General features: G+C 41.3%; 1 protein-coding gene and 1 long non-coding RNA gene across 5 annotated transcripts in view; both read right to left on the bottom strand.

The window, feature by feature from the left end:
* The window catches only part of adamts2 (ADAM metallopeptidase with thrombospondin type 1 motif 2), a 416,207-nt gene that overhangs the window by 120,173 nt on the left and 268,322 nt on the right, over positions 1-27,712 (bottom strand). The window lies entirely within an intron of this gene.
* On the bottom strand, positions 706-27,385 carry LOC103277896 (uncharacterized). The gene is made up of 3 exons (XR_010002725.1): positions 25,524-27,385; positions 13,653-19,053; positions 706-8,201 (listed from the first exon to the last, which is right to left on the bottom strand). It is a non-coding gene; the product is annotated as an uncharacterized LOC103277896 (long non-coding RNA).

Below are 27,712 nucleotides of genomic sequence, written 5' to 3'. Positions count from 1 at the left end.
ACATAATATTCATCCAAGCTCTGTGTTTCTATATCAACAGCTTATATAAAAAGGCCACAAATCTCCAGACCTCCAAAAACTGGCAGCATAAGAAGAAAACAAAAATTGTTTATACCTCTTATATGTCATCAAGACAATGGTTTTCCCAGTGGGCTCAGATAGCTGAGTTTTGTTTTTCAAACAAGTCAAGTATTCAGCTGTACTATTACATATGAAGAGCAGTTCCACCTTAGAAATCTTGAGAGTTCTGCTTTACTCTAAATAAAGTGACAGTGGAATTGAAACAGACGTTCCACCCGACACTTTCTATTCTGCAACAATGCTGTTCCCCATAGCTAGAATGTTTCTAAAACATGAGGCCTGGTTTGTACTTGGAAGAGAGGTACGTAGATTGCAATTTCAAAAGAAGGAAATGGAAACCACCTCTGAGTATTTGTTAACTGAAGTACCTTTTACACTGCCATATAATCCAGATTATCAAAACAGATAATCCACATTATCTGCTTTGAACTGGATTATGTGAGTCTTCACTGCTATATAATCCACTTCAAATCAGATAATCTGGATTTTATATGGCAGTGTAGATGGGGCCTAAGAAAACCCTATAAAATTTATTTGGTTGCCATAGGTTCACAGGTGCCTTGAAGGCATATACTCTATAGGCATATTTGTACTTCAAATTAACTCCAAGTGAGCCAGTATTATGTAGTGGTTTTGCATATCTAAAGTGGATGAGGATCAATTTGAGGTACTTGGTCTGAATGGAGTAGGACTTTGGGAGAACAAGGAGAACAAATCCCTACTCGTCATGGAAATCAAGTGGATAACCTTGAGTCAGACTTTCAGTTTGAGAGAAGGGCAATGACAAACCTCTGGGGATTTTAAATAAATCTTGCCAAGACAACTTTATGATAAGATCACCTTAAGTTGGCATCAGTTTGAATGTACATTATAGCAAAAGTGGATGAGTTAGAAAACATTACTACAGGCTAAATCTGACAAAACATGGAAGGACATCCGAAAAGCCATGCAATGCAATGATTTTGCAACACCTATATTGAAATCTCTATAAGAAACATGAGAACACAACACAAATTCTCACCAGTATGACAGTCAGGAAGGAATTTTCTGCAAATCTAAAGGTTAAAACAGATTGTTTCATGTCTGGATTAAATCTTTCTTCAATTAATATAGTAAGAAAACAAGTATCACGTGCTTCATGTTTTGCAAATAATACTGGAACAAAATTGCATTTCTAATGCCAGAAGTGTAAAAAATGGTTATAGTTAAAAACCATTAAAATTATGCTCTTTTTAAAAACCTTCCAGTAACTGTTTTTCTTTGCATTTTCTCTGCAATCATGAGAAGTAAATATTTACACTGGAGACTTCTGAATGCTGCTGCTGCATAATTCCCACTCGTTTAGGGGGATCAGACAATGCTTGGTGGGTTGTGCTGCTAGTCTTTAGAGGAGAAAGGAAGAGGAGACAGAAGCAGTGGAAGACGGAGTCCTTTGTTCTCTATCAACTTCTGCAACTGGAACTTTCCATAATATATATTTGCTTTTTCTAGTGAAAGGGAAATGACAGTGTCATGAAATTCATTGGATATTGTAACTTCATGTCATAAATGCCATTTGTAACAACTCCTATAAAATGGGTAAAAGGGGTGGAGGTTTCTCGGTGACTGCCCCCAAACTCTGAAATCCCCCTCCTGGAGAGGCTACATTGACTGCTTCCATGTTGTTCCTCTGTTGGTAGGTGAAGATTTTTTTAAAGTCTAGAATGCTTCTGTGCCTGAAAGGGCTTTCAATGCTTCACCATACAAATTCTGTGGTAGCCCTCTAGGTTAAATCACAGATTCAAGACCTGATTTTCCCAATGATAAGCTTAGCTTGTCTATTAACAGACATTTGTTTCTGAATGTAATAATAAATTTTAATTGTGTTACCATAATGTTTTTGGTGTAGAAGAAGCAAGACTGTGGTGTACATCTTGGACTAGATTGGGGAGGTAGCCATCCAAAATGAAAATAGTGAAGACAATTTTTTAAAAGTACAGTGCATCAAGGAACCAAAAACATTACATTGACTGCATTTTGTTCAGCAACAACATATGTGATTGTTTCCTTTCCTAATGAGTCAGTATCTATTCTACAACATCTGTGCTACACTATTTTTTTGGCAATGTGTTTTCAAGCAAGGAAAATTCCAAACTCTGGCTTGACTTTTAACACAATTCCAGCACATGGCTAGGCCTCCTTCCATGTTACCTTGGCTGACCTTTGTTGTAGCAGCAGATTTTTCACTTCCTCTCATAGACCCCAAAATAAAGGTTTTTATTCTCCTTTAGATTTAAACTTCTTATCTAATCACCTGCCAACACTTCCCCTGCTACAGCAGGAGGTGACTGCTTGCCCTGAGGCCCAACAGTTTGTTTTTGACTTATTGCTCTGACCTTTTCCATTTGCTGGAAAGACACCTAGTTTGACTGTGTATTCTTATTTGTACACAGGGGTGCAGAAATATATTTTTACAGGTGGGGAGCAATGATGAAGAAAAGGGTGTGGAGGGAGAAAGATTTGGAGTATCAGTCATTATACTTGATGTTTCTTTGGCCATCAAATTCCATCAGAACAGGGACATAGTTAGGGAGGCTTGGCTGTCTTTAGGATGTCTTTTCCTTCAGTCCCCGCATTTCTAGCATTGCAGTAACTTAGAACTTCAGCTGAGCATTTAGACAGTTTGCACATCTAAAGGAAAGAGATAGTCCAAGCTCCACGGAGTGCAAACACAGTAAATGGAATAGTTAAAGATGTGAGTGATTTTCAAAGTCTCACTCTTGGCAATGCTAGAAATTGGGGGACTGCATCATATTTTTAATTGGGAGATGATGCCTTCATTTGCCCCATGTGTTGTATCCGTTTTAAAGTATTGGAATTCATAAATTAGAAATTAATCATGAAGATTATTCATGCTTTTAATTAACTGCAATAGAAGGCACTTTGTGTTAGTGCCATGATAATATAGCTTGTATCCTTCACCAGTGTCCCTAGCTTGACTTTCCTTCCATTTTATCTCTTGAAGACAAGCCAGGTCAACTTTGAAACTTTTTAAGGCATTTGCCAATTCATGGGTTTGTCCGGTTAGTGTTCCTATGTTTAAGGTTGCTAAATGTAATGGAACTAACTTCTTTAGCCTATCTCATCCTTGGATGGGTAGCCCTGACTGGCTCTTTTTACCCCTGGGGGTCAATGGTGGAAGTCACCTGAGGGGGATGCCCTAGCTGTATTAGGGATTCATGGTTTTGACAGTTTCATGGTTGATGTGACCATTTGTACTGCAGCTGGCTCGTCACACCACCTACTACTGCAGACCATTTCCCCATTGGTTAGTTATCCAGCTGGCACTACTGGGAGGTGGGGTCAGATTTTTGGATGGGCAAATAAAAGATGGACAGACACCATTAACGAAGACATGCATGCTGCCAACCCAAGACCTGAGAATGCCCAAAATAAAACCCTGTGGAAATGACAATCACAATGCTAACCCTTCCACTGGGAAAATAGCTTAGAAAGAAGAAGAAAAAGGCACTCTACTGGCCAATACATATTATTTTCAAAGTTGATTTGACTTTTGGATTTTCAAGGGCATGATTTAGGGTAGGCAGGCAGGATCATTGCCCCACTTCTTTGCTCCACAAAAATCGACTCAGATTAGGAATTTAAATAGTTAATCTGTTTACAATTTATTTAGAAAAGGCAAATGGTGTAATATATATATCTTTGTTGTAGGGCATGGTTTTCTTTGGCTAGGCATTTTGCATTTTGTATGCTTTTTTCAAAACATTGGAAAATAAAAACCACCTTCATTTGCAAGTGTAATTGTTGACGCACATGTCTTTGATGGAAATCTGATTGGGGAAGGACATTCCATTCCTCTTCATGTCTACTTTGATCCTAAACAGAAGAAATTTAGGCAATTGGGGTGCTCTTTTAAAAGGATTGTGCTGCCACTGGGATATAGGAAGTTCTCTTATTAAATCTTCTTCATAATCTGGACTACTCCATTAAATTGTAGTCATATAAACCTGTTAAATTTTTTATAAACTCTTCTGTTAAATCTGCACAGTCAACATACAACGTGAGGGCACATACACACATACCTTTATTCCATATTGGATACTGTCACATGAGTACAGGTATATTTGTACAGATAGTAAAGGTAAAGGTTTCCCCTGATGTTAAGTCCAGTCATGTCTGACTCTGGGGGTTGGTGCTCATCTCCAGTTTTAAGCCGAAGAGCCGGTGTTGTCCATAGACACCTCCAAGGTCATGTGGCCGGCATGACTGCATGGAGCGCTGTTACCTTCCCGCCGGAGTGGTACCTATTGATCTAATCACATTGACATGTTTTCGAACTGCTAGGTTGGCAGAAGCTGGAGCTAACAGCGGGCGCTCACTCTGCTCCCGGGATTTGAACCTGCGACCTGTACAGATATATGATCTTAAATCTCAAACCCACCAAACTCTAACACGGATTTTAAAATGACAATATGTTATGTGGACCAGATGCTTATAACACGAAGAGTCCAAGAGCTGACTGGTCATTAGCTATCAATTTGAGTGTATTGTATAATAAAACAGCTTTTTAATAAATTGCTGCTAAAATTGCTTTTGAGACAGGGCTTCCGGAGTCTGTTAAGAGTACACAAAAATTCCTACAGTATCCAAAACATTTATTCATTTACAAGTGATGTTTTCTGTTTTCTATTATACAAACTCCAATGTCGCCCTTGAAAATGAATAGGTGGATATAGATAAAGAGCACAGAGGAAACCAATGCTGTCTCTCAGCAATTCCGATCTCTTAGCCATTAAATATAAGGTTTTAATTTCCATTTAAGATTGTTGCATTTGCTCTCTCTATCTCTTGAAAATAATCTTTTCACTCATCTGCAGCAAAGAATACCATGGACCTACAGGGCAGATCAGAGTGCTTAGGCTGTCTACCCACAAATTGTAATTGCTGTCTCGCTCTCACAAATGAAGTAAAAACTTGGTTAACCTATATAACAGACTGTCAAAGCACAGAAACCTTTAGCATTCATAAATATCAGCATACCTCCCCAGCTCTACTGCACATATACAATGTTCATATTAATCAATCACAAAGCCAACAAGAGCAGGTATAAACAAACATATTTCCATTGCTAATGACAACATCCCAGGCTCCACAAATGGACTTCCATGTGCACACTGCTGCTGCTCCCCTGAGGAGGGAACTTTCCAAAAGTAAACTTGAGAATGCTGCTCTTTATATCACTAAATCATGCTTCTCTTATCCGTTATGTTACTCAAGAAATGTAACTTGGATGGATAGGCAGTCCCTGGGTTACGAACAAGATAAGTTGTGTAGGTTTGGTCTTAAGATGAATTTGTATGTAAATCTCAACACTAACTTTTTTCAGTGTAATTCCAGCCAAAAAAATGTTTTTAGTTTTGGATAGCATAGGGAAGGGTTAACACCATCCAACATTTGTTTGGCTGTCTGTGATCCTGTTCAGAAGACTTCAGCTCACTTTCTGTCCCTGTGATAATTGGATTTTGAACATTTTGGGTTGTCATGGAAACAAGGATTGATGAAAAAACTTCAGTAGAGACCTCTTCTCCCATGATAACTCTTTCAGGAGGTAGATGTTCTCTTACTTCTTATTGTCTCACCCCCGTTTGTAACAAGGAGTCATGTGTAAGTTGGATGTTTGTAACTCAGGGTCTGTCTGTACCCTTTTTTGTAACTCGTTCTTTCCAATAGTTCTCCTGTTGCTCCTTCCTGTGGAAAGGGAACTTGATTTCAACAATTTTATTTTCAAATTGTGAAATCATCTGACATCTGTTTATTGGAATATGAAACTTCAGCACCCTGGTATGCATTTATGTGTTTGGGAAAGAAAAAGAGAAGATCAAGGGATATCCTTAGTGCACAGAACCATGGGATCAACCTTGAAATCAAATCTAACAACTTTTGACTCTTCCAATAATAAAGTTAGACCTACTTGAGTAAATTTGAGCAAGTATGTCTAACTTCATTCGCTCTTTCTACCATCTCTCTGTCACTAGCAAATATTCAATATAGTCCATTTGTCAGAAGAATCCCAAGTGTAGCAAAACATTAAAAGCAGGCTTATGTAATACATTTGAATAACTCAACAAGTTTTCCACTGGGATGGAGTGGGGGTAGAAAGGATTAGCATGGAAACTTTACACACACATACACATATGAAACAATGTTCCCAATAGTGATTCATTTTGATTGGTAACTGCTTTTAATAAGTTTATTTCACTTTGGTGGGGCCTGAATTACGGTAATGATGACATGGCTCAGAATTGCTGAGTGGATACAGCAAACCAAAGTTTCATAACATCTTGCCAATCTACTGGAAAAATGCAGAGACACTACTTTTTCTCTGTTAGCTGGCAGCTGTTGAATTATTAACCATGACATAACCACAGGAAAGAAGGCTTATTAAATGCAGACCAAACTCCAATTTGACTGCAAAGTCCTATTAAAAACTACTGGGTAACTTTGGTGAATACAGGACCTCTTCACACTGGGCTTTTTGGTGCCCCCTTTTCTTCTTTAAGATGGGGCCTGCTGAGCATCATTTTGAAACAGAACTCTTCCCCTGAGATTTCCCTCCCACACGCTAAGGCAGTGGCTCTCAACCTGTGGGTCCCCGAATGTTTTGGCCTACAACTCCCAGAAATTCCAGCCAGTTTACTAACTGTTAGGATTTCTGGGAGTGGAAGGCCAAAACATCTGGGGACGCACAGGTTGAGAATCACTGCCCTAAGTGTTAAATAAGAGGACCGTTGAAATCTGGCAGTCCTGAGAACTGGACCAAAACTGTTCACTTCTCTAAAGGTGCCATCGGTTTTTACTTATTCAAACTTTTTCATTGATATTCACAGACATATGTAGTGTGAGTGTGTGTGTGTGTCATGATTCAGCCATAATACACCAGACAAAGCTAATACCGAAAGGACTATTTGATAGGAAAAATGGCTGCTCCAGGTCCTGACAGTCCTTTCTTTGGAAGATTGACAGAACCAGAGCCGGCCCTAGGTATTTTTCAAGTGTAGGCAAACAGAATTTTGGCGCCCCCCCCCCCAAACCAATCACTGAAAAATAAAAGCGTTGGATAAGCTAAAATGTTTGATAATAAGGAGGGATTAAGGAAAAGCCTATTAAACATCAAATTGCATTAAGATTTTACAAATTAAACACTAAAACATCATGTTTTACAACAAATCAACAGAAAAAGCAGTTCAATACCTTGCGGAGGCATGCCGCAGGAGACAGGAGTTGCCTCGATGGCGCCCCCAACAAGATGGCACCACAGGCAACTGCCTAGTTTGGCCTGGTGGTTGAACCGCCTCTGGACAGAACCCCACCTTGTTATCCTTCTGTTGGCCAGAAAACATTTTTTTAATTCTGATTTGCTTTGAAATTCGTAAGACAAGGATTTAAATAGTACTCTTCCTTTTAGCATCTTTATATCTTTATCTTTATAGATGTTCCAAAGAACTTTAATGTTATGGATAGATAAATTACCTCATAACAGTATTTTGTATGTTTTCTTCTCTGGTGCTAATTGTTTTACATTTTTAAGCTGCTTTGAACCTATGTTTTTGAGGAATTATGGGAGGATACCAAATCAATGCATGGATGGATAGATGGATGACAAATGTAGTAATGGTTTGCATACTAGGGTCTTCCTGATCCATGGGCTCCAGATCAATGATTTCAAATTATGGATCACCACATCCCATATTCAAATTAGCAGCATTATGCACATGGATACATTGAAACATCCGCATGCATGTTGCCTCCATTTAATAATTTGGGATGCTACTGTCCACATTTTTTTGGCATCAACAGGGGGTTGTGGAACTGAATCCCTCCAGGTGTGGAGCCGCACTGCATTGGAGCAGAACTTGAAAGATCCATCTTTAAGTCCCCACCAAGCCACGAGCACACGAGTAACCATTGGACTTTTGGACTTTTTTCTCAATTTGACCTACCTCATACAGTTGTTTTGAAGATAAAATGGTGAGATGGAGATCTTGAACTTGTAAAATGGGATATAAATCCAAGTATGTAACCAATGGTTTGAATCCTGGACCTTCAACCCAATCCTGTAACTTCAGAATAAGTAGAGTGTTTTCCTTTGTTCAAAAGATTCCCAAATCACTGAAAGAATTCTGATCTCTAAATGCAGAAATGTTTTTCCTGTCTTTGTCCCCTGCACAATGTAATCCGTAAGAAGAGATTTTATTGGTCCAATGTGCCTATAATATTGGATTGGGTCATTCATCTGCATGCTAGCATCTCAGTTCTGTCAGGTCAAATCCCTTGTTACTTTCCAGATGAGTTCATAAGGCGGAGTATTCCCTAATGATGGGAAACAGATGGGTGCAAACTTTTCATCTGGTTCTCCTGTCCCTCCCTACGCCCTCATAAAGTTGCTGTTCCAAAATCATGAAAGAAGGGAAAATGCATACAGATATTAATGCCATTCACTCCTATATTTTTCATTATGTGATGCCATTGAGTTCTATTTTTTGTTGATTTGCGTTCTATTCAGTTCCTGCTGACATTCATGATTTAACTGGCTAGGATTTTGTTGAACTGCTGATCTATTTTTTATTTAAAGCAAGAGACTGTATACATTTAGCCTGGCATCATTTACTATGTTGTCCAATGATTTATATTTGGCTTTTCAAGAGGAGAATATTCTCTGCATTTCCATGCTCCCTCAGAAAAAAAGAGACAAATGGAAACAGATTTATGCCCCAAGTTTGTCACTCAAATAATTCAAGAGTTATTATTTTGAAACAGGTTGCTTAAGTGAATTTCCAAAAACTATCAATAGAGATATTCTGGATTTCCCTGCAAGTTTATATTTTGTTTTTCTTCATAAAGCCATTAATTAGGATCAAGCAGGGCAATGCTTCTAAGTTTGGGCTCTTAAAACATTGCTGAAATGTCAGTTCCTGCAAAATGTATTATTTATCTATCTTACATCTAGAAAATGTGGCCACTGACCACATCAACCATTATAAAAAGAAATTAAAAGCTCACAAATGAAAACAAACATTCTAACAAATGCTCAGATAAGATCCTCAGACTTGACAAAATTAACTACAATTAAATATTGCTTGGTCCTAGTTCTACAAGTTATCACACACATAGTGATTTAACTAGGATGTTTTAGCCAAAACTACTTAGCTCAGGATATAACTGTTGCAATAAAAACCATTCAAGCAAAGCATATTGTGAAAACAGAAAAAGACCACCACTGCAAGGAGTCTGTTCAAAGACATATATTTTATTTCACTGAAGAATGAGCTGTCAAACAGTCTGCCTTTTAAAACACAAGATCTAAAATGTAATGACACAGGGGTTACTTTACTGTTCCAGGTTACTGCCTTTTGGATTCCCAAAGCAGACAGAGATGACAAATGAAAATGATAAATGTTTTAACTTGATTTAAGCTTAAGAAAACTTTAATAGAATGTGACAATTACAATGGTCACACTCCATTAACAAACAACTGGGATAACTATAATATAAAGAATATGTGATCTTTTCATGCTATATATTTATTGTTGTATGCCTTCAAGTCATTTACAACTTATGACAACCCTAAGGCAAACCTATCACTAGGTTTTCTTGGCAAGAATTGTTCAGCAACGGTTTGCCGTTGCCTTCCTCTGAGGCTGAGAAAATGTGACTTTATATCCCTACAACCATACCCTCTAACATTCCACAGATTAGAACGGGACACCTGAGGCCATGCAACTTCAAAGTGCAGTCCAAATGGCAAAAGATACTAATGAGGAAGAACACAAAAGCTAAGATGTGCATGCAGCTAGATTCCCACACTTCTCTCCACCAAGAAAGAGATTTCTGCCCTTCACCCACCAATTTCCTTTTCTCAGCCAGAGAAAGAAGCCCGTTCCTCCTTTGGCTGAGAGAGGGGGAAACTGGCTTGCCATGTTTCTCTTGATCAAGGAAAGGCTCTCAGTTCATCCAGGGGAGAAATGAGACAGCCAAGGAAGAGAGCCTGCCCAAGCTCCCCAGTCCTCTGTTTCTGTCTTCTTTCCAGCCACTTTTCCTGTCCTTCCTTCCAAACTGAACTTGGGGATACGCAGGTTTCCTGGTCCTTCTGCTGCAACTCCAAGTGAGGCTCCTGAAGTGCTTCCACAGTCTCATGCTGCGAAATGGGGCACTGGTGGGTAGGTCTGGACAGGTTACTGTGGAGGGAGTGGGAGACCTGCACCTGCCTGAAATTGGGAAGGGTCAGAGGTGTCTCATGTCCTCAAAAGAAATCCCGGGAGGTGACTGTGACCCAATAGCAGCTGCCACCGTTCCATCACTACTGGCCTCCTATTAATTTCCTAGGAAGCAGAGGTGCAGTGGAGACAACCTTGGAGTGAGGCAGATTTTTTTACAGCAGCAGAGTCTGTAGCATGTATGTTTGAGAGGCTGAAAATATTCACAATTTTTCCATGGTAGCGGGAGCCCTGTGCCCATAACCCTCACAAATGTGGAGAATCAACTGCAACCTAGTACAGGTCAAGATACCACCCTTCCTCTTCTTCTGACCCTCCTCTTCTCCCCGTCCCTCCCTCAGGCTGAATTAACTGAGTGCATTTTATTTCTGTACCTTGAATTCAGAGCATGGGATACAGGTCATAGTCCCTCCTGTCCTCTGTGTCACAGCAGTCTCCAGCCATGATATGGGGTTTAACTGGTTCCCTGTAGCCTGCTGTGACATTGGATGGAGTGACACAGTGATTGGGGAAGGGAAGGAGAAAGGAATAGATTATTTCTCCCCTCCCCCTCTTCCCAATTGATGTCACTGCAGGTGACAGCTGGCTAGTAGGACTCATGTCAGGCTGGAGACACAATGACACAGATAAGAAGAGGTGGTGGTAAGGGTGACTATCTAGTGGTGCAAAAAACATTCAACACTGTTCACTGTTGGGCGGTCTGGATTCCCTCTTGCCTCTGCAGCAGCCCGGGGGGGGGGGGTGTCTAGCTGTCTGACCCAATCTGGTGTATGCCATGCCACATCAGCCTGGTTTAGCTGGTCAGTGTAGATTTACCCAGAGTGTGTAATCCTATGCCCATTTATTTGGGAGTATGGAGTAGGAGCTACATCTAAGAAGATCAGGTCTTTTGAAAGACAGAATAACTCAGCCAAAGCAGGGAGTAGTTTGCATCTTTAGATATCAGCATGCTCTCTCTGAAAGGAACTCCAGGGTGAAGAAAAAGCTTCTGTAAATAGATTAAGACTGTATGTAATCTAATAGGAACACCAGAAAGGCCTCCTGTGCATAAGATGTTTATAGGAACAGATGTTTGAGATGATATAGAAAGTGAAAGCCGTTATAATGGCTTCTCCGAGAATGCAGAGGATTTAGACTCGGGTCTGAACAACACAACACAACACAAGACAGAGAGCAAATATCACTTGCATAGGATTATGGCTCCAGATGGAATACTTAAAGAAAAACACCAGAAAGCAAGGAGAAGAAAGCAAGTGATCCCTCGCATGCTTATCTACAAACCAATGAAAGCAATGGTGCAGCTGCCACTCAGAGCCGGCTCTACATAATTTTCAAGAGTAGGCGAACAGAATTCCCCCCCCACACACACACACACACCAATTGCTCCCATATAAAATTATCAAAGCAGATAATCCACATTATCTGCTTTGAACTGGATTATCTGAGTCCACACTGCCATATAATCCAGTTCAAAGCAGATGATCTGGATTTTATATGGCAGTGTAGAAGGGACCTTCTACATTCCCATATAAGATTATTAAAGCAGATAGTCCACATTATCTGCTTTGAACTGGATTATCTGAGTCCACACTGCCATATAATCCAGTTCAAAGCAGATGATCTGGATTTTATATGGCAGTGTAGAAGGGGCCTTCTACACTCCCATATAAGATTATCAAAGCAGATAATCCACATTACCCGTTTTGAACTGGATTATCTGAGTCCACACTGCCATATAATCCAGTTCAAAGCAGACGTTCTGGATTTTATATGGCAGTGTAGAAGGGGCCTTCTACACTCCCATATAAGATTATCAAAGCAGATAATCCACATTACCTGTTTTGAACTGGATTATCTGAGTCCACACTGCCATATAATCCAGTTCAAAGCTGATGATCTAGATTTTATATGGCAGTGCAGAAGGGGCCATTATCAAGCCTAAAACAGCAGTGTAGTGGTTTGAGCATTGAACGATGGCTCTTGAGACCTGGGTTCAAATTCTTTGCTGTGCTATGGAAGCCCATTAGGTGACCTTTGGTAAGTCACACTCTCTCAGCCTCTGAGGAAAGCAGCAGCATCCTGTCTTTGAACAAGTCTTGCCAAGCAACCCCTGTTATTGGATTGCCATAAGTTCGGAATGGCTTGAAGGCACAATGACCTAATCTCACCTAAAACTAGGAAATGAAGCACCTAAATATTAGGAATAATGTTTGTATTCTGTGTGATAGTGGAATTGATTGTATGGGACTGTTGTGGACTTTCCATCTTTGGGGAAAGATGGTCATCTTTCAGGAATGCTTTAAGTGTGTATTGCTGTATGACAGAATGCGGTTGAATGTGATGGCCATTAAGGTCCCTTCTAATTTTAACATTTTATGATTCTACCAGCCAGTTGCTGTGGCATAGTCAATTGGTCACCCTGATAAGCACTTAATGGCCTTGGAGCCTGAAAGCCTGGCTTATTCCTCCCTGGGGGAATACTTTGTTGGGTGGTGTTAGCTGGCCCTGATTGTTGCCTGTCTGCAATTCCTCTGTTTTCTCTGTGTTGCTCTTTATTCACTGTCCTGGTTTTAAAGTGTTTTAATGGTGGTTGCCAGGTTTTGCCGATTTTCAATGGTTTATATAAGTATGGAATAATGTCCAGTGTGGGAGAAAGAACTCTTGTCTGTTGGAGGCATGTGTGAATGTTGCAACTGGCCACCTTGATTAGCATTGAATGGCCTTGCAGCTGCAAAGTCAATCAGGGAGGGTGGGGACAAGTGGAGCGTATATATACCTGTGGAATGATGTCCAGGGTAGAAGAAAGAACTGTTGGAGGCAAGTGGGAATGTTGCCATTGGCCAAATTGATTAGCAATGAATAGCTTTGCAGCCTTGCAGCTTCAAAGGCTGGCTGCTTCATGCCTAGGGGAATCCTTTGTTGGGAGGTATTAGCTGGCTCTTCCTGTCATAAATGTGGGTGAAATGTCAGGAGAGGGATATAAATAAATTAATAAAAAGCAGGAAGCTGCCAGGCTTTGAAGCTGCAATGCTATTCAATGCTATTCAAGCTGGCCAATTCCAACATTCACACTTGCCTCAAGCAGACAAGAGTTCTGTCTCTCACCCTGGACCTTCTATAGGTATATAAACCCCACTTGCCTAGTTTCCAACAGACCTCACAATCCCCGAGGATGCCTGCCCCATAGGCGAAATGCCAGAAAACAATGCCTCCCGACATGGCCACACAGCCTGGAAAACTCACAACAACCCACAAATAAAAAGCAGTTTTAAATCCTGCTCTAAATTTCTAGCCTACCTCGCAGGGCGCGCGTTGCTGGCCTGGCTGCTGCTAATGGAGGAAAGCAACAGGAGGGGGCGTGGCTTCCAGGCAGGGAGAGGGAGGGAGGCCAGTATCGGCTGAAACAGCGCCAAATAGCCAATGGGAGCCCATCCTGAACAAGTAGGAGAGATCCACCCGGCCTTTCCCACTTCGTGTGTCCTTTCCATTTTGCATGTGCAGGCAGCCCTGGCTCTCCAGCTGTAAAGGCAAAGGGGAGGGAAGCCGAAGCAGGTCCAAGGAGGCCAACCTGGCTCTCATCTGCTGCCAAACGGGGGAAGAGAGGCACTGCTTTGTCCCAAAGGGCGCCCGCCCAGAGCTTCAGCGAGGCTCCTTTGCCCCAGCGCCCTCCAAAGCATCTCCAGGAGGCAAGCCCCAGCAGCCTGGACTTCAGCTCAGCTGGGCAGTCCTTTCCAAACTCAATAGCGCCCCTGGGAAGGTGGCGCCCAACGCGGGGGCGTGGCCAGCGTGCCGTGTTGGGCCGGGCCTGCTGCCACTTGACCCCAGTGCTCACTGTGGCTTTAAGGATCAGATCATATTGTTTAAAATATATATTGGATCAAAGAACTTTACATTTGGTATCATTTATGCTGAAATGCTATAGCCACATACCCAAGAAATAAGGCATGTATGACATTGTAGGCCGGGCTGTGGCACAGGCTGCTTAGCAGCCAGCTGCAAGAAATCACTCTGACCAAGAGGTCATGAGTTCGAGGCCCGCCCATGCCTGCGTCTGTCTCTGTCTCTGTTCTATAATATGGCATAGAATGTTTGCCTTATATGTGCAATGTGATCCGCCCTGAGTCCCCTTCGGGGTGAGAAGGCGGAATATAAATACTGTAAATAAATAAATAAATAAATTGTACTGTGACGCAAAAATAAATCTTTCAGAAATCCGTTTCACTGTTCTCAGTGGGACTTAGGGCACATCTACACCAGCCACTTACTGCTTTCAAACCAGTATTGAAGAAACTTGTTTTGCTGTGCAGGTGGTTACATGAGAAATCCTGGTACCAGTTGGAGGCCTGGATAGTGGTTACACAAACCCCTGAGCACTGATGTACATTAATTTGAAGCTAGCTTTGAATTACATTAAATGGTCGGTGTAGATGAGGCCTTACTCTCCCACTGGAAACTGGTACAGAATTGCAGCTTTAATCTAGTCATAATTGCGTTTTTTTCTTTCCAGAATTTAAAATTTGCCAGGAACAGCTAGGGCAGAGGATATGAATTCATTGGATGTCTGGGGACAACAGATGTGGAAAACTGCTTAAGGGTTGGACATCTGTTTAAAAGGTCTTCACCAGTCCTTCCTCTTCTTCCTTCTTCCCCTCGACCACCACAGCCACCATCAATAACAGAAGCATGCATTTTGGTATAATAAAACTAGAGATACTTTGGATTAAAAAAAATTAGACTCAGGGAGACAATTTGTGAATTGATTTCTCAAGCATGAAGCCTTTCCCAAGCACCGAGTCTGCTTCACTGGGTCATGCCAACATCTGTTTTTATGGCATTGTTATTCCTTGGTATGACTCAATGGAAAAGGTTGACAACTGTTAGCCTGTATAAATAAAATCAGGTGCCACCTTTCTGAGAAAATCGCTGGCATTGCTGCTATGGTTAAGTTTTCCTCTTTCGTTTTATATAGTATGCCTTCCATCCTGGCTTTCCCCCTTGACAATCAGGCTCGCATTATTTCCATGCAGCTATGCTGTCCTCTGTCATCCTGTGTATTTCCTTGACGTAAGTTCAAGTAGTGTGCTGCCCAGAATATAATAGACCAGAGCTTTTAAACACTGTAGTTAAAATCGGGTTGTTTTTCAAGGAGTTATCATACAACTCTGAAGACAGAGATAATAGTCAAATCTTACAGAAGAGATATATGTGCTGAGTTATTGTGATCATTTCATCATCATCATATTACCATCATTTAAATGCATGGTGCTATATGAAATAAAATACAGTAAGATCCCTGCAAGCACTGTGGATCTGTTCCCAGCCAAACATGACTGAACACTATTAAATTACCTGACTTCTAGTTCCAGCATATCACAGAACTACACCAGAGGACCAAGAGATTCCTAGAGAAGAAACTTGCTAGGTCCTCCAGCAAGACTCTATGGCAGTGTTTCTCAAACTGTGCTCCACCGGATGTTTTGAACTTCAGCTCCCACAATTCCTAACAGCTGGTAAGCTGGCTGGGATTTCTGGGAGCTGAAGTCCAAAACATCTGGAGGAGCAAAGTTTGATAATCACTGCTCTATACTAACCCCTGGGGAAAGCATATCATAGAATTTTCTGAGAAAACTGGCAAATACCTAGAGCAGTGGATTTCCAAGAGTTGAAAGCCAAAAACATCTGGGGACCCCAAGCTGAGAATCATTGACCTAGAGAGATCATTTCCCCCAGGCATGGATAAGTGAAACAACAGCTATGGGTTCCACAGTTATGAAGGTCTCGTTCGAAAACAAAACAAGCAGACCTACCATTTGATTAACAGTAAGTTTTTATTCTCTAATAGTCTAATTTCATATCTGCTAACTTGGGAGTAAGCCCTCTAGAACAGTGGTTCTCAACCTGTGGGTCCCCAGATGTTTTCACCTTTAACTCCCAGAAATCCAAACAGCTGGTAAATTGGCTGGGATTTCTGGGAGTTGTAGGCCAAAACACCTAGGGACCCACAGGTTAAGAACCACTGCTCTTGAGCATAGATATGAGCAATGATGTGGAGCTGGAGGACTGCAATGGTTACTCACAGGAATATGGACTTGCCCCCTTCACTTAGAAGCAAACCTCAAAAGTGCTTAAATATAGTAAAATTGTCCCTAACTCCCATGTGAGGAAGCTTAATTGTAAGGGAGGAAATCTCTTTCACCAGATTATTTGGGATCAGCACTTGCACTGCAACATTTCTGTAACATCTGGAGTTTACAAAGTCAACCTCAATATAGCAGTCTTGATGCAACCAATCTAGATTGAAGTGCACTAATAAAACTGCAAAGCCATTTTTTGAAGGAGAGTGCAACTCCAACACAAGTAGCCCAACTATCACTGAGACAACAGTATTCTTGATAAATGTCATCTTCACCTAGTGGAGTTAAGCTTTACATTGTTAGTCTTTGTTCAGCCCATCAATGCTCTCAGACACTTATTCAGGACCAAAGTGTGGACAGTTATGGTCCGTCCTTTTTTGTCTTACAGGTCCTATTAGCCCAAGACAATTAGCTAGCAGTAATGGATTATAGGAGTTGCAGACTAAGAACATCTTGTTGGCTGAAGTTGACATTTATACATAATTCTTTTAAACTGATTTTTTATAAAAAAAATTGAAATGTTTTTCTAAATAATATTATGAATAATTTAATTTCATTTAATGTTGCACTTTGCATGTTTTTAACTATATTGTACTTATTTTAAATTGCCTTTAGTCCCAATTTTGGAAGAAAGACATGATATGAATACAATTAAAACAGCAGAAACAACAACCCCTGCACTACATCCTCCCTGGAAAGAGATGGAAAGAAAAGCAAATCTTGGGATGCATCCAAGCAAGTAAGCAGTCAACCAACCACTTCATTTATATCCCTGCTTTTTCTCCAAGACTAAAACTAAAGGCAGAATTTTTAAAATACAGTAAAACCATATGGAGGTAAAAACACACAAAACATTAAGATTAAAATACTATGAATCTGTCTATAAAATTAAAACCATATAAAATATTAATTTAAAAGCATAGACTAAAAACAGTACAGCTCACTAAAAGAAAGGCACTTTATATGTAAAACAAACATTTTTTTAGGAATCGACTCAGTTGCTGGAATTGAAGTCTTCACTTGATGGTGAAAGGATTGCAAGGAGGAAACCCGCCTAGTATCCTAGGACAGGAATTCCAGGATTTGGGACAAACACAAAGAAGACCCTTTTTCATATTCCACCCAAATGTGCCTATGAAAGTCTTGATGGCATCCTGATAGCACCAAGGAACCATTTACACCACACCATTGTGTAACTATTTCACACTGAGGACTTCACCCCACAAGGGGGCAAAAGCGGGTGGAATAGTCTTCTTTGTGTGGTGTTTCATGGGGTTCCATCATTAAGGAAGACAGAAAATGTACTCACCCCCATCACACAGAATCACCTTCTCCCCTTTCTAGCTCAACCATTTCAAGGATATCAGCACACTTTTTGAAACAGGCATCCTTTTGAAAACCTCACTTTTCATTCCCCTGAATCCACTTACACTAAAGGAGGCAAGCATTCTCTCCTTTTGGAATCCGTGGGTTTGTTCCACTGAAGTCATACACTAAAGGAGACAGGCACATTTTTTAAAAATGCAACCAGGCTGTGGCATAGCTCGTTAGTAGCCAGCTGCAATAAATCACTACTGACTGAGAGGTAATGAGATCGAAGCCCAGGTCGGAAAGAGCTCCCAACTGTTAATAGTCTAGCTTGTTGTTGACCTAAGCAGCTCGAAAAACAGTTGTATCTGTTGAGTAGAAAATTATAGGTACCGCTTTATGCAGGGAGGCTAGTCTAACTAATTTACAACACCATAAAACTGCCAGCAGCGTGCAGAAAGGAATGAGGAAGTACTACCATCAAGGACTTGGTGTCACAAGTGGACGATGAAGCAGCAGCTCCCCCTGTGGCTGGAATTGAGCATATCCTCATGAAGCCGGAAGCTGGAAAATGTTAAATTGCCTCTGTGTCTGTCTATATGTTGTATGTCTAATGGCATTCAATGTTTGGCATGTATATGTGAATTGCAGTCCGCCCTGAGTCCACTTCGGGGTGACAAGGGCGGAATATAAATACAATAAATAAATAAATAAATAAATAAATAAATAAATGCACTTTAAACCACTAATGGAAACAGAAGTAGCATTGGCAGAAGGAGCATTGCCCACATGAACATCCACAGTGAAACATCAAAAAGTCATCGGACAAATCAGCTACTTCACTTCACAAGGGAAAATACCAATTTTTAAGTGCAGGAAGTGAAGTCTATTACTGCCCATCTTTGAAATTCTTTACACGCTGCAGAGACGGAATCCCACAAGCAACCACCAAAAGCAGCCCTCCGTTGTTTGATAAGCTCTGTGTGAGTCCGTCTTTGAAGTGTGTAGAAATGTGTAGAAAGGGAGGAAAACTTCCACATGATGAGGTTCTGAGTGCCATGGTTCCAAAATCTATGGGATCCTGGAGTTTGCCTTTTGGCCAAATTAAACTTGACCCTCGGATAGCCATTGGCATTTGGTACTATGACCCCCCCCCCCCAATTGATATCAAAATTCATGGATGCTCCCATTATATATAGCTAAAATGTTGCCCTCATATAAAATGTCAAACAACTGAAACAAATGCCAGAGAGAACCTAAGGATATGCTGTATGAATGAATGAATTGTTTATTGTACTAGCCATAGGCCATGACATCAATAATATACAACCTTTATAAACACTTTCCAATATAAACATTAAAACTTATTCAAAAATTAAAACTAGCTCTTTAAAATTATGAAAGCAGCAACATAACAATGACAGTGTCTGATTTGTATCATCCCAAACCATCACCATTTCCATTTCTGACCTCGAGTATGGATTTTGCTACTTTAGCTCTGATCTTTTGGGCTGCAATTGCAAATGTGGCAACCTTTAGTGTTATATTTTTGGAATAATCTGCTAGCAAGTCACAGATCACAGCAGATTGTTGCCATGCTGCCCTTTCTTCCAAGTGTGTTCCCAGGAGATTTTTCCTAGGATCCTTATACAAGGGGCAGTGTAGCAGATAGTGTGTTAGATCTTCTTTTTCCCCTGTGCCACAAATGCAAAGTCGTTGGACATGGAGGATCCCTCTGTATCTTCCCTCTAGCCAGTTTGATGGCATTGTTTGGAAGCGCAGGGCTGTAAATGCTTTCCTCAGGACTGCCGACGTTAGGTCTTGAAGATATTGCTGACAATATTGGTCACTCTTTAGTCGGGGATACCAGGTAGAGAAACCTTGCTGTTTACTAATCTGCAGGTTGTCAGCTGCGTCCATCTCAAAGATTTTATCTCTGATCGCCTTCTTGTCCAGATGCATTAGAGTTGTTGTTGACCCATCAAAATACTGATGGAGCAAGGCTTGCCAGTATTGAACCCACCCTCCTTGCTTATGCTGCTCCATCATGCATTGCTTTGTTATACCCTCATCCTCCATTCCCAGAAGTCTCTTCCCGTATGAGATGTTAAGCTTATGCATTCTGGCCTTAAGTGAGGGAAGATCCAATTCAAGCCTTAACAAGGCACCTGGGGTCCCAGGGGGAAGGGCTAAAAGAGCTCTTGCAAACTTGTTCTGAATACATTCAACCTGTTTTGTATTACCCTGTCCCCAAATTTCTGCTCCGTATAACAGCTGAGGTAAAATCTTAACAGCAAAAATCTTTACTGTGGGACATACCAAGGAGCCTCCCTTTGTTTTCCCAAAGGCTAGGATTGATTTCACTGACCTCCAAGCAGATAATTTGGCTGCCTCTATATGGCTCTTCCAGTTCCCATTATATGAGAAGTGTATGCCCAGGTATTTAAAGCTATGACACTGCTCTATTGAGTGGCCATCCAATTTCCATGTATGTATTTGCTTCCTTTTGGAAAATACTATCACTTTGGTTTTAGAGTGATTGATCATCAGCTTTTCTTGTTCACAGATTCTACTTAGTGACCTCAAAAGTCTCCTGAGACCTATTTGCATAGTTGACAGGAGGACCATGTCATCCGCGTACAACAAGACTTGGATTTTCCTACTACCTCCTAATGGAGGGAAGTGGTCAGGGGAGCTCAACTCGGCAACTAGATTATTTATGTAGAAATTAAACAGAAAAGGTGCTAGCAAACAGCCTTGCCTAACTCCTCTTTTTGTTTCAATGTTGCTCGATAGCTTGCCTGACAGACCTAACCTCACTCTTAGGTCTGTCCCCGAATATAGCTGATGCAATAATGACAACAGTCGTCTATCCACATTAGTCTTCGCCAACTTTTCCCACAAACGCTGTCTGTCAATTAAGTCAAAAGCTGAGGTAAAATCCACAAATGCCATGTCCCTTTGGTTTCTTCAGACTATTTTGGATTAGGTGTGAAAGCACAAAACATTGGTCTATTGTGCTTCTGCCTTGCCGAAATCCGGCCTGTTCTTCTGCAATAATATTATTCTTCTCTGCCCAGCTATGTAATTTATTTAACAGAAACCTACCATAGATTTTTGACACTACATCCAACAGGCTAATAGGTCTATAATTGCGTGGGTCCATCCTATTGCCTTTTTTATATAAAGGGACAATTATACTAGTTTTCCACCCATTTGGGATGATTCCTGTCTGGTTGATATATGTAAACAGTCTGGCCAGGATGGGAGCCCATCAGGTGATGTTACATCTAAACAATTCGGGAGGTAGCATATCCTCTCCTGGGGCTTTTCCTGTTTTTAATTTTTGAAGCAGGCCTTCGATTTTCTCTGGAGAAACTGGTGTCCAATCAGGGGGGGTCAATGGGTCTAGACACATCCTTGGCAGTCTCTGGGTCACTGAATATTTCTCTAAAATAAGTTTCCCATGTAGGTGCTGCAATTTGAGAGTCTAAATGAGGTTGCAAGGGCCTTAGCCCTGAACGCACCATATTCCAGAATTTGACCTCATCCTTTTGCCTAACTGCCAGATCCAGCTTTATCCAATTTTGCCTGTTGAATTCAAGTTTCTTCCTTTTTAGTAGGGTTTTATATTGTGAACGGGTTTCACTCAGGCTTTTATAGTTTTGTTCTGTCCCATTTTTGTTGGCTGCTCTGATGGCCAGGGATAGGATCTTTTTTATGGCTCCTGCATTCTGCATCGAACCAGCTTCCCTTACTGGACTTGTTGACTTTGGTTGGTTCTGTGTGAATCAGGTATGGTTTAAGGGAGGTAACAATTTGCTGATAACCCTCTATTGGGTCAATAGTACATTTGAGTATCTTCTCTCTGCAAGTTTCCAGAATAGGTCCATTAAGTAGGTCTATAACCTTATCGCTCAAGGGCTCCGACCACTTGAGTCGTCTGGGTCCCATGGAGACCAGGTCCAGATGATAATTATTTGACACTCTGTGCTGCTCTACGTCTGTTTTTATGACTAGTTTAATGGGGTGATGGTCACTTTCCGGACGTATGTCCACTATAAAAGTTTTGACTGCCGGCAACAACCCAGGTGAGATTATAAAATAATCTAGAACACTTCCCCCCCTTACTGAGTGATAAGTGTATAGTCCGGATGACTCCTCTAGATGGCTGCCATTCATGATTAATTAAAAATGTTTATAGGCTAGTAAGAAAAGTTCCAGCCCATTCTTATTAAATTTCACATCTCTTGAGTTTCTATTAAGTGAGAATTGATTTTCTAAATAAAACCCAAAATGCTGAGCTAGATCCTCATTTGATTTTCCCATCCTCGCATTAAAATCACCTCCTAAAACAATGTTTGTATTTTCCAAGCCACTGGTCCTATCTTCCAAGGCTGTATCTAAAAACCGCCACACCTCTTTGGCAGAATATGCTGAATTTACTGGAGGCACATAAACATTAATACAAAATAAAACCTGGTTATCCTTGAGTTTTATCTCTACAGCTAATATATTATTGTTAGACTTATTAGTCACAATTTGACACTCAGCATCTAGCTCGACTGAAACAAAAACTGCTAAGCCCCCACAGCAGCGCCCCCACTTATGGGCACTGCAAAACTTCTAAAACCCTGCAAATTAAGATTTGAGGTTTCTTCCACCCAAGTTTCCTGTAACATTATAATAGAGAACTCCTGTAAATATTCTACAAACTCTTTATCCACTAGTTTTCCGGCCCATCCAGATATATTCCAGGACAGCATCTTTAGCTCCTTTGCTGTTTTCATTTTTATATGGTTGTTCAAGCCAGAATCAATTGGGTGTGATTCAGCATGCCTAAGTTCTACTAGTTTATTGTGCTGTCTCTTAGTCAGATTTGATAACCCTCCTGTCCTCTGACGACTGACTATCTGGATAACCCTATTTTTGAGTGAATGAATAGAGTTTTCCTCTGCAGGGACTTTTGCCTTATCCTCTTTATTTCCAGGCACTGTAGGTGGAAAGAATTGAGTGATTGAGGTCTGTTTCAAACCACAATTTCTGTTTGCTGGTGTAATTCTCATGTGCGGCCCTACCTTTTCAGCCCTCCCATCTGGCCTTCATGCTTTTTTGGCAATTGATCCCTTGTCCTCTATTTCAGTACCCATAGGAGCATCCCAAGGGCATATAGTAAGGTCATTGTCATAAACCACACATGGATTAATAATTTGCGGTTTCACAACTTTCACTTCAGGAGTCAGTGGGAAGTGATTAATGGGTGGATCTGCTCTTTCCTCAGGGTCCAAAAATCTCATCTCCAGCCAGTTTGACTTATCCTGCGCTGTTCTTTTCCATTCCCTTGGGCTGGTATGTCCTTCTTCATTTAAATATGGCCTTTCTGAGTATATTTCCCCTAGGTGATCACTTAGCACCTGTAATCTATCTAGGATAGCCCATTGCTCCTTTCTTGGCAAATTCGCATATGCCTCTACCAGTGACTGTTCCTCCAAGCAAAACTGGTTCCCCTGGCTGGGGGCACCTTTTCCCTCAATTGTGGGCCCGGCAGCTTGGACCTCAAGGGGGCTCAGCAACTGTCCACTTCTCCCCTTGACCGCTGGTTGCTGGTCCTCCAATTTCCTTGTGCCATCTGAGGCTCCTTGAGTGAGGATCTTCTGGAAAAATCTTGTTATTGTGATGCCTTTTTTTGCAAATAAGTCCCTAGCTCTTAGCTATATTTAGGTCAATAAAGGAGACTATGGCATCAACATAGAGTGCATCATTATACAAATAATCAATCTGGTCTATATCAGTGGTATACAACCCCCCTGGTAAAACATTATTCATAAGACTTATCACATGGGATTTACGATCATCCAGACTTGAGAGCTTTCCCGGATTAGGAACTTTAATAAACACCACCTTGTTTGGGATGAGGATCAGGTTCCAATTATCTTTATAATGTTTTCTGTCATTAATCTTTTGTCTACAGTTTTGGTGGTTTGCCATTAGCGATTTAGATCCATCTGCTTTCTCTATTTTCTTTGAGTTCCTATCATCCTTCTCTCTTGTCATATTGGTGACCTGAGTTTCCCAAAAGGTTTGTGTTGCCGCATTAATATTTTGGGGGGCTTGATTGGCTACTCTGGTTCTAACCACTTTGCCATCATTGGTAGTACCGTGTCTCCGCTTTGAAAGACCTTTTTTGTTTCCCCTCTTCTTTGTTACCAAAGTTCTTGAGGGTGGGATTAATGTTAAAAGTTTCTTTAATCCGCGTTTACAATTCCTGGTGCGTCCTGTTTGTTTGCAGATGGTTTTTTGTTTCCAATTCCCTTTAATGTTCATGGTTTTTTTCTGGCTCTTACAGTTGACTTGGAGGCGTTTGGTTTTATCTGCTTTTGTCTGTTTAGTTCTTTTATCTTTAGGGCAGGGAGAAGCTGTGTCCTGCCTGGTTGTAACAGGAATGATAACAGCTGGCGTTGCCTTAGTAGAATCACAGTTGCACCGGCTTTCCAAAACTTCAGCTTTAAGTATTTTTGCAAGTGTGCTCAGGAGCCCTGTGCTTTCTTGTAGATACTTCTTAATTACCAGCAAATCATTAGAAAAGGCATTAAACTTGGCTTCCAGGTGTGAGTAGCCCTCATTCAATTCTTCTCCTTGTTGTAAATCAAGATGGGAATATTGCTGTAAGAACTTCTTGGGTGTGAAGGAATTAAAGTGTCCCTTCTCCGAAAATGAGGTTGGGGGCTTTTCTGGTGTTGGGTTCCAGTCCCAGTGTTGTTTTACAGTTGCATCGGGACTTTCAAACTTGGCTTGCGCCAACTCCTCCGCCAAGCTTCTCCTACTTCCTGAATCCACAATATAACTCTCCTTTAGTGATAGCCCTTTGGTGTTAATCGGCCAGTCCTTCAGTTCATCAGCAGGCATACTAGCATTGCCCACTCTTGTGATCCCTGGATTCTCCTCCTCCTCATCTACCAGCTGTCCCTGTTGAGTCTTTTCCAGGGGAAAGAATTGAGTCATCTTAGATTGTCTATGTTTCTTCCCCGCTATAAGGGAGTGTAAAGGCAAGGCTTTCTCCTTATAATTATTTCTTGTGTAAACCATACTTTTTAAAAAAAAAAAAAAAAGTTCAACTTATCAGACAATCCTGACACTCCTCCACAGCATGTTTTTTTCCCTTGTTCCAAAGGCAGTCACTGTACCTCTTCAGAATCTCTGGTGTTATTCATTGTAGTGGAAGATCTTCAGTTTGTTTTCAGTTGTCCTTTGCCTTGTTGTTGCCGTATGGTTGCAAGTTCCCAGTAGTGAGAAATGAGCAGAGGGGAACGTAAACACATTCCCTGACTGTTAAAAGACTGGGGCAATAAAACACTTGGCTAGTGAAAACAAGTAAATAAAGTTAAAAGCAGGAGCGCTCTGCCGACGCAGCCTGCCTCAGCTCACACCAACCGGAAGTCCCCAAGTTCTTGCTGTACTTGGTGTACATTGGCCAGTTTGACCTGAGGCCTTTGATGGCAGGTTGATCCTCAGATATTAGCCAAAGGAGAATGCTTCTTTCCCATGTTATGAAAAGCTTCATTTGCTTCCATGTCTGCAGCTCCCATTATTTTCAAAGGCACATGAGCAGGGAGATCTGCGGTTTTTCTGGTCAGTTGGCAATAGGTCAGTTGTTTTCGAACTGCTTAGGTAAACAGTGAGAAGGGCTTGCCAGTTGGGTGCTCACACCAACTGGGCTTCGAACCACCTAAGGATATGCAAAATTGTGGAAGGCTGAAACATGGTTTATCTACAAATCAGCATAGTGTTCAGTTCCTCATGAGATAAAGGTTTGCTTTTAAGATCCCCCCCCCACACACACACACACACACACACAAGCCAAGATATTTTTGAACCATGGTTGGTTGAATCTTGGTGCATAAGGAAGAAAATGGAAAGCCACTTGTTCAAATCTTAGGATTCTAAAGGATGGAACAATGGTAATCAAAGTGGAATCACAGTGCTATATTTGTAGAGTGTGAATTGATTTCTGATCTCAACCTCTTATCATTTTCTCAGCAGAGTTTTGATTATTGCACAGAAGTAGGAACAGAAGAAGTATGAGGCACTGCACATATTTGCCTTCTGGACTCAGGACAGAAGTGATCTCTCCTCAAAGATTAAGCACACATATAGAACTCATGCTTTGTTACTTTAGAGAACCAATGTCCTCTAATAATAATAATAATAATAATAATAATAATAATAATAATAATAATAATAATAATATCCCGCTCTATCTCCCCAATGGGAATTCACCAGATAATGCATAAGAAATAAGTAAACTCTACAAGGACAAGTATCTCTCCTATCTCTCCTGGTCCTACATGAATTCTGTACTTTACTTCAGTCATGAAAGCAAGTGGGTCATCTACAAAAATATTGTGCCATTATAAAAAGAGACTCTTGAGTCCTGTTAAAGCAAATCTGTCTTCATAATGCTACAGCCTAGAAGTTCTGTAATGAAATTTCAGTAACCTACAGCCACGGATGGCATCTGACATTCAAAAGGTTCCGGTAATTAGATGTTGTTACCTATTTATACCAATTTGCACAGACTTTTAGCATATGTTAGGGATGAACAATGAGCATCAATAATCATTTGAGCTGAATAATCAAGGTTCAGGTGAGGTGGAAAACATGTTCTGTTCTTAAGTCATCACTTGTTCATTAAATAGCTTAAATTTTAACTGACAATATTGTTCAAATCCAATTAAATTTTCTACACCACACTTTTAAAAACTAGATTTATCTATTTATTGCTTTTTTCATGACAACCCTACAGATTTCCACTTGGTCTTGATCACCCCATCCTGCTAATTTAAAGGCTTCGTGTCAGCCTCGGAAATGTCACAACGTGTTGCCATGGAAATGTCAATACGATCTAACTCTCTGAACACATGAGACTGTTAAGAAAAAAACACCTGGAGATTACTAATAAAACTAATCCTAACATAAGAGCTTCACAACAGCTATTCACCAAATCATTCAAAACCCATTTTTTTGTGTTTTGAAAGATGATGTAGCTTGTCCAAAGCACTTTTCTTACAACTACAATGTATTTTTTTAAAACCTTGTAAATACGTGACATCTCAAAGCTTTGAGACACTGGAAAAATTGATGGGCTTTACTGCTCAAAACAACGGAATGCAATAATGTCCTTCAATTGTTTTAATGTAGCCAAGCAGGTATGCAAAAGAAAGATTGCTCCTGTTCCTTTAAAAGTTAGAGACCAGGCTGGGAGGAAAAAGATACAGAAAAAAGAGAAAGAAGATATCAATGTGATTTTCTTTCCTGGGATGTTAAGCATGGAGCACTATTTTTGAATAGAGTACTGTATATAGCATCAGATAGATACCATTTCAAAGGGTATAATGAAATTTACAGTCAGTTGATGCTTTCTGGAAAAAAGTTCATAATCATAACCAGGGCCGGCCGGAGATAAATTTATATATAAAGCGAGGGGGGAAATTGCGCCCCCCCCCACCGGCGCCGCAGGAGGCGTGGCCATGTGCCGCGGGAGGCACATGGCCACGCCTACCGCAGCGCCGGCGGACCCCGCCTCCTGCTCCCTGGCCCCGCCTCCTGCTCCCTGGCCCCGCCTCGTGCTCCCTGGCCCCGCCTCTCACGCAGCGTGGGAGGCGGGGTCACGGCGAGCAGCGCGGGAGGCGGGGCCAGGGCTGGCCCCGCCTCCCGCGCAGCTCACCCTGACCCCGCCTCTCACCCAGCGTGAGAGGCGGGGCCAGGGCGCACGGGCCAGGAGGCAGGGCTCCGCCCAGATGGGGCCTTGCCTCCCGCCCCGCGCGCCCTGGGCTTTTCCAGGCGGGCAGACTGCACCGGAGGTCCCTGCAGGCCGCGATCGCGGCCTGTAGGGACCTCCGGTGCAGTCTGCCTGCC

Source organism: Anolis carolinensis, chromosome 2 (genome assembly GCF_035594765.1).
Source record: "Anolis carolinensis isolate JA03-04 chromosome 2, rAnoCar3.1.pri, whole genome shotgun sequence".
NCBI lineage: Eukaryota > Metazoa > Chordata > Lepidosauria > Squamata > Dactyloidae > Anolis > Anolis carolinensis.
Note: the sequence above shows the minus strand (reverse complement) of the source record. Positions and strands in the feature narration are given on the sequence as shown.